The sequence below is a fragment of the Perca fluviatilis genome, chromosome 20 (genome assembly GCF_010015445.1).
Source record: "Perca fluviatilis chromosome 20, GENO_Pfluv_1.0, whole genome shotgun sequence".
Classification (NCBI taxonomy): Eukaryota; Metazoa; Chordata; class Actinopteri; order Perciformes; family Percidae; genus Perca; species Perca fluviatilis.
In genome coordinates this window covers 9,698,422-9,707,164 of record NC_053131.1, presented here as the reverse complement: position 1 = coordinate 9,707,164, position 8,743 = coordinate 9,698,422, and positions in this window count along the sequence as shown.

The window sequence follows — 8,743 nt, the reverse complement described above, 5'->3', positions numbered from 1 at the left end:
GATCTACAGAAGTTATTCTCGTTTTCCATCCGTTCGTCGGAAATACAATTTCACACTCTGTCTGCGTTATAAAAACAATACGTTACTTTTAATAAACCATAGTTCAAGATGCAAACAAAGTGATCTGATATAGGCCTACAGTAAATGCTCCCTAATAAATTTGTACATTTTCATAATAGGATTCTGTATTTGACTTAAACAGCTGAGCTGAAGACCGCAGGATGAAAACTCAGCATCCAGACTGGGCCATCATGTTGATAGAAGAGGCAGGTTTTCAGTTTTAATCAACTGCTTTTAATAAAAAATAAATAAATGTCATTATCACAATAATGATTACAGACAATACTAAGAAAAACTGAAATAGAGCAACATTTCAAATCATAAGGAAGTATTTTAAGAAATAGATACTAAACCAAGTAAATAAAGGTGCATCTATAGACATGAGGGTGAAGTGATTTCATCAGTCACTAAGAACAGGTTCTTATTTACAATGGTGGCCTGACAAGTGGCATTTAGGGCCACTTAGGGAAAGGGAAGGAGGGCTAGATGATAAATACATTAGAAATACATACAGTTTAGAAATGACATAAAATACAATTTGAAGTACTGCACAGAAAACAAACACTTGTAACGAGATAAGTGCACAGGTACATGGGTGAGTAGGAGAGGAAGAAACAATTCAAATATTTAGCTGGGAAAATGATAGTGAAGCAACTGCATATAAATGGTTAACAAGGATGATATGGTGGTTCTGAAGGATGAAATGGAAATTAGTTTGTACAGTTTGAGAATCTTTTGCAGAGCGTTCCAGTTGCGAATGGCAGAGAAAAGATGCGAGACCAGAGGCAGAATTGGTTTTGGGAATGCTTAAAGTGATGGTTCGGAGTAATTTACCCTAGGGTCCTTTGCACCATGACCTCGAGCCAAACACCCCCCCAGAAGCTTTTTTCACCTGGGTCTAACACTGGGCGAGTTAGCGTAGAGTAGCGTTAGCCGCTGAGTAGCTTAGCGCGGGGCTAATGGACCCACGTTTGTATCTCTTAAAGGGGTGATAGAATGCAAAACCGATTTTACCCTGTCATAGTTGAATAACGACAGTTCGGTGGGTAAATAGGACATACATAGAAGCTCAAAGTCCCACTGACACCCCTTTACTATGAAAATCTCATATTTTGAAACTGCCGCTGAAAACGGGCGAATCCCAACAAAGCTGAGTTGCTTACGCAAGCGTCTCAAAATCCGGAACCTTAAGAGAACAGTCACGCCCCAATATTTACATAGGCTACACAACTGAACTGAGATCAGGTAGTCTTCTGAATCTAGCTAGGTCACGCAGATCTCTGCTATTCCATTACAAAATTCACTTCTGAAACTTTTTTATGCGAGAAATCAACCATATAAAGCTCAAATATGGGCCGCTTTACGAAAATGGATGGCTAATTAAAAATTTTCTCCGACTGTGTCGGAGTTTAGTGCCGGTGTTGGTGCTGCCTGGGTTGCTACATCGCCGCCCTGACCGCAGTGTCAGCGAGCTTGTTACGCCCGCAATCTTTTACCGCACGCACGCGGCGTTCCAGTTAATCTTATAATGGGTATGTGTGTTGAGTTATTTAAACAAACAATCGGGAAATAAAGCCTCTTGTCCGCGAGTCTCATTGATAGAGCAGCGGTGAGATGGAGTCCATCAATGAGAGCTAGCTAGCCTCCTCCTAACTCTGACATTCACAAAAATACATTCAATTGAAATCCGAAATCGGACAAGTGTTAGCTAAGCTTTGTAAGACCTTGAGGAACCTGTAATATTCATGCCGGTGACGAAATTCAAACTGTAAATATACTTTAGTTATGCAAAGTGAGCAAGCTGCGATATTTCCCCATTGTAATGAATGGGACATATAGCAAGCAGCTGCTCGTCCTACAAAGACGCCTTGTGTTCATAAAAATGCCTTAAAATCAAATCGGACACAACGGTTAGCTTTATAAGACATTGGGGAATGATGTAATATAAGTGGCGTGACGAAATTCAAACTGTAAATATAATTTAGTTATGGCGACAGTGTAGCTAGCTAGCTGCAATATTTCCCCATTGTAATGAATGGGACATATAGCAAGCAGCTGCTGGTCCTACAAAGACGCCTCGCGTTCATAAAAATGCCTTAAAATCAAATCGGACACAACTGTTAGCTTTATAAGACATTGGGGAATGATGTTATATAAGTGGCGTGGCGAAATTCAAACTGTAAATATAATTTAGTTATGGCGACAGTGTAGCTAGCTAGCTGCGGTATTTCCCCATTGTAATGAATGGGACATATAGCAAGCAGCTGCTCGTCCTACAAAGACGCCTCACGTTCATAAAAATGCCTTAAAATCAAAGTGGTGCGGAAATTCAAACCGTAAATATAATAGTTATGCCGGCGCAGCCGCGGAGCCCTGTAGTGCAGTATCCACAAAGGGTGACTTTGCGTAGGTATGGAGCCCAGCAGGCTACCGCTTTCCGTCAGACTGTGTGGAGCTCCTAAAGTCCGACAGCGTCTTACCAAATTTGCAATTAGCCATCAAATTTTGTAAAACGGCCCATATTTCAGCTTTATATAGTTGATTTCTCGCTAAAAAGTCTCAGAAGTGAATTTGGTAATGAAACATTGCAGTGTTTGGAATATGAGATTCGCGCTTCTCTAATGTATGTGTATTGGGGATTCGCTCAACCAATCAGCGCGCGTCTCTAATATGTGCGTATGGCAAGTTGCTCAACCAATCAGCGCGCAGCTCATCTAAATATTCATGACCTTACCATATTTGGAAGAAAAGCTCTTGTTACAAATAGGGCCAAAACACAGGGATGCATAAGGGCCAATAAAATATCAACCAGGCCATTTTCAGCCCAACCAATGTTACATACCCCATTAGGAGACCATAAGGAACAGTGTGAAATACCCTATATAATCATTCTATCACCCCTTTAAATGACCCCACTAATAATGCCCGAAATGATACCAAAGGTCTACACTAGTACATATAGGTTATGCTCTCATAAAACGATGGATTGCAAAGTTTGTAAGTACACCAGAAGTTTATGAACACTTGCCTGCTCTCTTCAGCTCTCTGTTGCTGCTGCTGCTACCTGCAGTTAGACGAGTGCTTAGGGCCATCTATAAATTACTACACCGAAAAGAGATACAACAAAAATATGTATTAATTTAATGATTAAATAAGGTAATGTCTCCAAACTTACCTCAATTATTATAAAATATTTTTGTTGCATCTCTTCTCGTCTCACAGCAGCAACAACAACAGCAGAGAGCAGAAGCCAGCAGGCAAGTGTTATTTACATAAACTTCTGGTGTACTTACAAACTTTCAAATCCATCGTTTTATGAGTGCATAACCTATATATACACTAGTGTAGACCTTTGGTATCATTTCGGGCATTATTAGTGGGGTCATTTAAGAGATACAAACGTGGGTCCATTAGCCCCGCGCTAAGCTATTGAGTGGCTAACGCTACTCTACGCTAACTCGCCCAATGTTAGACCCAGGTGAAAAAAGCTTCTGGGGGGGTGTTTGGCTCGAGGTCGTGGTGCAAAGGACCCTAGGGTAAATTACTCCGAACCATCACTTTAACTGAAGATGAAGCGAGGACCGGGTATTGTACGTAACAGACTTTGGCTGCAGCAGGTGACCCAAGTTAGGAGGTGATCAGCCAAGAAGGGTCTTGTAAATGAAAGTGAACCAGTGACTCTTACGGTGAGTGTGAAGGGAGGGCCAGTTGACAGATGAATATAGGGTGCAGTGGTGTGTATTGAAGGGGGCATTTGTTGCAAACCTGATAGCGGAGTGGTAAAGGGTGTCGAGTTTTGATAGAGTGGTCTTGCGAGCAATCATGTGATGATATAGTATATCAATAAAAAGACTGAAAACCTGAATAGTAGAATCATTTCGTCACATTATGAAAGATTCTAAGGTTGAAAAAACATAACCTCTATATATGTGACATCATCTGATACTGATCGTCTGGCACACCTGCTGTATGCATTATTAGCAGTGATTAACCCTTGGGTTGTCTTCCCGTCGACCATGCAAGGTTTTTGTTTTTCTCGGTCGACATTTTAAATTCAAACTTATTTTTAACGTTTTGGTCGACTTTGACACCTTTCTGATGTTTTTGCCACTTTTTCCTGTGGTTTTTAAAATATTTGTAGTTTTTTTCCCCACATTTTTTAAGTTTTTTCCCCACATTTGTCACCTTTTTCAACATTTTATGAATTTATTTCCAAATGCTATAAAATTAAAAAAAAAAAAAAACACCTGAATTCAATGAAAGTAGTGAACTGATCATTTATTTTACTTGTGAAAAGCGTTGTATGGAACCATCCATGTTATTTTTTTTGATTGAAAGAAACCCAACATTTCTCATATAGAAACTTTTTTTAAATGGGTCAAATTTGACCGAAGGATATGGGATTAGTTTTGTGTAGAGATGGCCCGATACCATTTTTTGCTTCCCGATACCGATTCCGATACCTGAACTTGCGTATCGGCCGATACCGAGTACCGATCCAATACCAGTGCGTCCTATATTTTATTATGTTTTAACAACTGTATACTACTATCCCTGTATGGATGTGATATTATTTCTATCTTTGTTGTCGGTCTGGCTCAGGTTAAACTCTTTGTGAAACATGAACAAACACAAACAATGAATGCCGTAGAACTTTCTTATATTATCCAGTCTGTCAAGTCAGTTATAACGGAAAAAGAACAAATAAACTACTATAACGTAGATTTTCTTTAGGGCTTTATTATGTGGTATCGGATCCGTGCATAATCTCCAGTACTTCCCGATACCGATACCAGTGTTTTAGGCGGTATCGGACCATCTCTACTTTTGTGACTTTAATTCCAAGCAAAACTTCTCAAGTATCAAACAAAAAACACTAACTCAAGCAAAAAAATTAAAACGTGCAAACAAAACATTTGTGTAGTTGTAAACTATTGGTCTTTTATTTGTTTGATATTATGTCCTTTTGTTTACAGTTTCTTTCTCAATGATCAGTCTTTTGATCTCTCCATCACGTTTGCAGTCATGCTCCCAGCTTTCTCCTTTGCGCTCCCTGAGTTTTTGCTTGCGATTCTGACACAAACATCTCGCGTGGGTGGGTCTTACAGGGGTGCGTCCCCATTGGCTAATGAGTGTTAAGGGAACGTTAAGGGAAAGTTTGAGTGACAGCTCAGCCTCAGTGCAGGTAAACTAACGTTATAGACTCAGTCTGGTCTGGAGGACACACAAGCCACTCCACAGCGGATTACTACAAGATTAATAAAGTGTAAGTATTGATCATATATATATATATTATCTGTGATCTACGTTGCAAGTACGGTTACTAGACATTTGTTGTTTCATTGTGTTAAGTTACTAGCTAGCTAGTAAAGCTGTTTAAGTTAGCATTTAACGGTAGCTATACTGCTAACGTATATACCCAATACCTTAGCATTGTGTATTATCAGGCCAATAACAACCACAACAATTAGTAGTTAGCTGGATAATAATTTTTCCTAATAGACCATAATATAGCTATGTTACTAACCTAAGGTTACCTGGGAGACCATCGTAGCTCTGCTCGGGTCCTGCAGGTCTCTACAGAGAGAAGACGATAATTAATACAGCTCCATTGAGTAAGGCCTCACGAAGAATACATGATTCCCATGGTTAGCTCAGTAAGGTAGCCGGTGGCTACAAGTTTTAGATAACGTTAGCAGTATAGCTAACGTTAAATGCTAACTTAAAAAACCTTTACTAGCTAGCTAGCTAGCTAGCTAGTAACTTAACACAACGAAACAACAAATGTCTAGTAACCATGCTTGCAACGTAGATCACAGATAACATATATGATGATCAATACTTACACTTTATTAATCTTGTAGTAATCCGCTGTGCAGTGGCTTGTGTGTCCTCCAGACCAGACTGAGTCTATAACGTTAGTTTACCTGCACTGAGGCTGAGCTGTCACTCAAACTTTCCCTTAACGTTCCCTTAACACTCATTAGCCAATGGGGACGCACCCCTGTAAGACCCACCCACGCGAGATGTTTGTGTCAGAATCGCAAGCAAAAACTCAGGGAGCGTAAAGGAGAAAGCTGGGAGCATGACTGCAAACGTGATGGAGAGAGCAAAAGACTGATCATTGAGAAAGAAGCAAAGGGAACTGTAAACAAAAGGACATAATGTCAAACAAATAAAAGACCAATAGTTTACAACTACACAAATGTTTTGTTTGCAAGTTTTAAGTTTTACCTTTACGGTGACACTTTTTTTTTGCTTGAGTTAGTGTTTTTTGTTTGATACTTGAGAAGGTTTGCTTGGAATTAAAGTCACAAAACTAATCCCATAGAAGGACAACATGAGGGTTAAGAGCAAAAGCGAAAATACCTGAAACAGAAAACATGCCTCTGTCGTTTTTATAGCTACCACACATGTATTTTAGGAAGTTTAAATAAAAAGGCTGAAACGTCTCTGTATAACATCGATATGAACTGATTTGACTCAATGGATGATGTTTGGTACAGTAGATTGAAACTGATTAAACTGCAACAAGAACAGGAGATGGAGATTTGATTAACTATTTTTCAGTGGTATGGGTTATAAGCCATAACACTTCAGTAACTTTCAGTAACTATATAGAAAGAAAACCCCACATATTCACTTTTAAGCAGCAGAATGAGACTTTGTCATCACATTTACCAGAAGTTTAGTCCAAAATCCCTTCAGTATCAGTAGGGTTGGATCCACATATTTGAATAGTCGTTCGATGGGTAGGTATTCAAATATTTACTGTGGTGTTTTGTTGGTGTTAAGCCACTAGCTGCTGGCTAATGTATGCAGCGTCCCCCCCCCACCCCCCCGGTCTGGGGGGTTAGGGTTATAGCAAAAAATAACTGTGCCGGGGGAGTATTTATTTTGAAACATACTGCACAATGGCAGGGAGAAGGATTACTAAACTGCACTTTCCATATGCAAGCACTGCAGTGCTCCACTCTGTGGCTCCATCAAGGCTACTTCAAATTTCAAAAACAATTTCAAGAATTTGATCATTATCTATATTTTGTATTGTATTATGTATGCAGGGTTGAGGAGTGACTAGTTACATGTAATGAAATTTTGTTATTAATTTACAAAATGAATGTAATTGTATTTAGTTGTATAACTGAGGTAAAATGTGTAATTCAATGAGTTACTAATCAAATTAAAAGGGAATTGCTTTGCATTGATAGTAATAATAGTAAGTAATCCAAATAAAGTAATCCAAACCACATTTATAATGGGTAACTTATAACCGTAAGCAATTACATTTCCAAAGTAACCTTCCTAACACTGAATGGATGTGAGATTCAACGCATTCTGTTGTGTGACTGTGTGGAATTTCTTTGAATTGCCATGAATTTAATTCCACTTCCTGTCATTCCAATTCAACTTCCTGTGGGGCAGAGTCAATTCAATCCAAATACTATTCATGAATTGAAAGGAGGCCAATTCTGAAATTCTGAATTTTGCACAAGCCTGATGTAAAGACTAAAACACTGACCTTTGACTCTGAGCTCCAGCTGTCTCTGCTCCTGCCACTGCTGAGTGGAGGCGGTGCGTGCAGACAGACAGACAGCAGTCTGCAGACTGTCTGGGTGCCATCTGCTGGATAAACCTGCCACACAGCAGACAGTCACAGCTATAAAACACAATCAGGGGCCAAACCAGGGAAGTTGATTTCAAGTAGTATGCCTTTGAATCACGATCGGACTTAAGATGCCACTTACTAAGGCATACTTTAAAACTGCATATCGAGTATACACTTAAAATATAAAAATCTAAATAAGATATTCTCCAGGTCATTTCCAGAGGCTAAGACATTGAATTGTCTATTAGAGGGTTTTTTTCTTCATATATTAAAGAGCTAACTCAAAAGAAAAGAAGAAGCGTGCATTTTAAGTTTCTCAATCGTATCACATGTTATATTGTTTTTATTTCTGTTCAAGGGAAAAACTTGTTATGGTCAAACTGCACAAAGCTTTCACTAACTGAACGCACCAACAGTTTGTTCCACACCAGCAGGGGGAGACATACTTCAACAAACAAAACGGGGATAACATCTTGCACTCTGATAGACCGTATCAACACAGTGCTAATGAAGATAGCTGTGATGTAGATAACAGACACCTCCCCTGTTCATCATCATGTAACCGTGACGTGCTCTTTTCTGCAGGCGCTGAGCTGACAGGACCTGAACAGAAAGGTGACAGAGCGTCACGTCGTCTTCAACATGATGTTAATGCTCTTCATGTTTTGCTTCTCTTATCTGCCGTGGATTAAGGGTGAGAGAAAATACAGCAAACAAAGTAAAATGTTATGTAATGACTTTAGTAACTAAAATGTGTTTCCCCCCCCCCACAGGTGCCTCTCACATTAACAGTGTCTTCCAAACGCCATCTTTCATCATTAAGAGAAATAATGAATCGGTTGCCAGTGAGATCAACTGTTCACACAGCATAACAAATTATGATAAAATTCTCTGGTACAAACAGGAAGAACAAGGAGCTCTAAAGCTTCTGGGATATCTGAATATAAATTTTGTAAATCTCGAGGAACCGACGTGAAAGGAAAAAATCAGTTTTGATGGAGTTGGCAGTTCACATTCCCCCAGCGTGTTCTGATCTGTCATTAAATGACAACGGTGTGTATTTCTGCGCTGCCA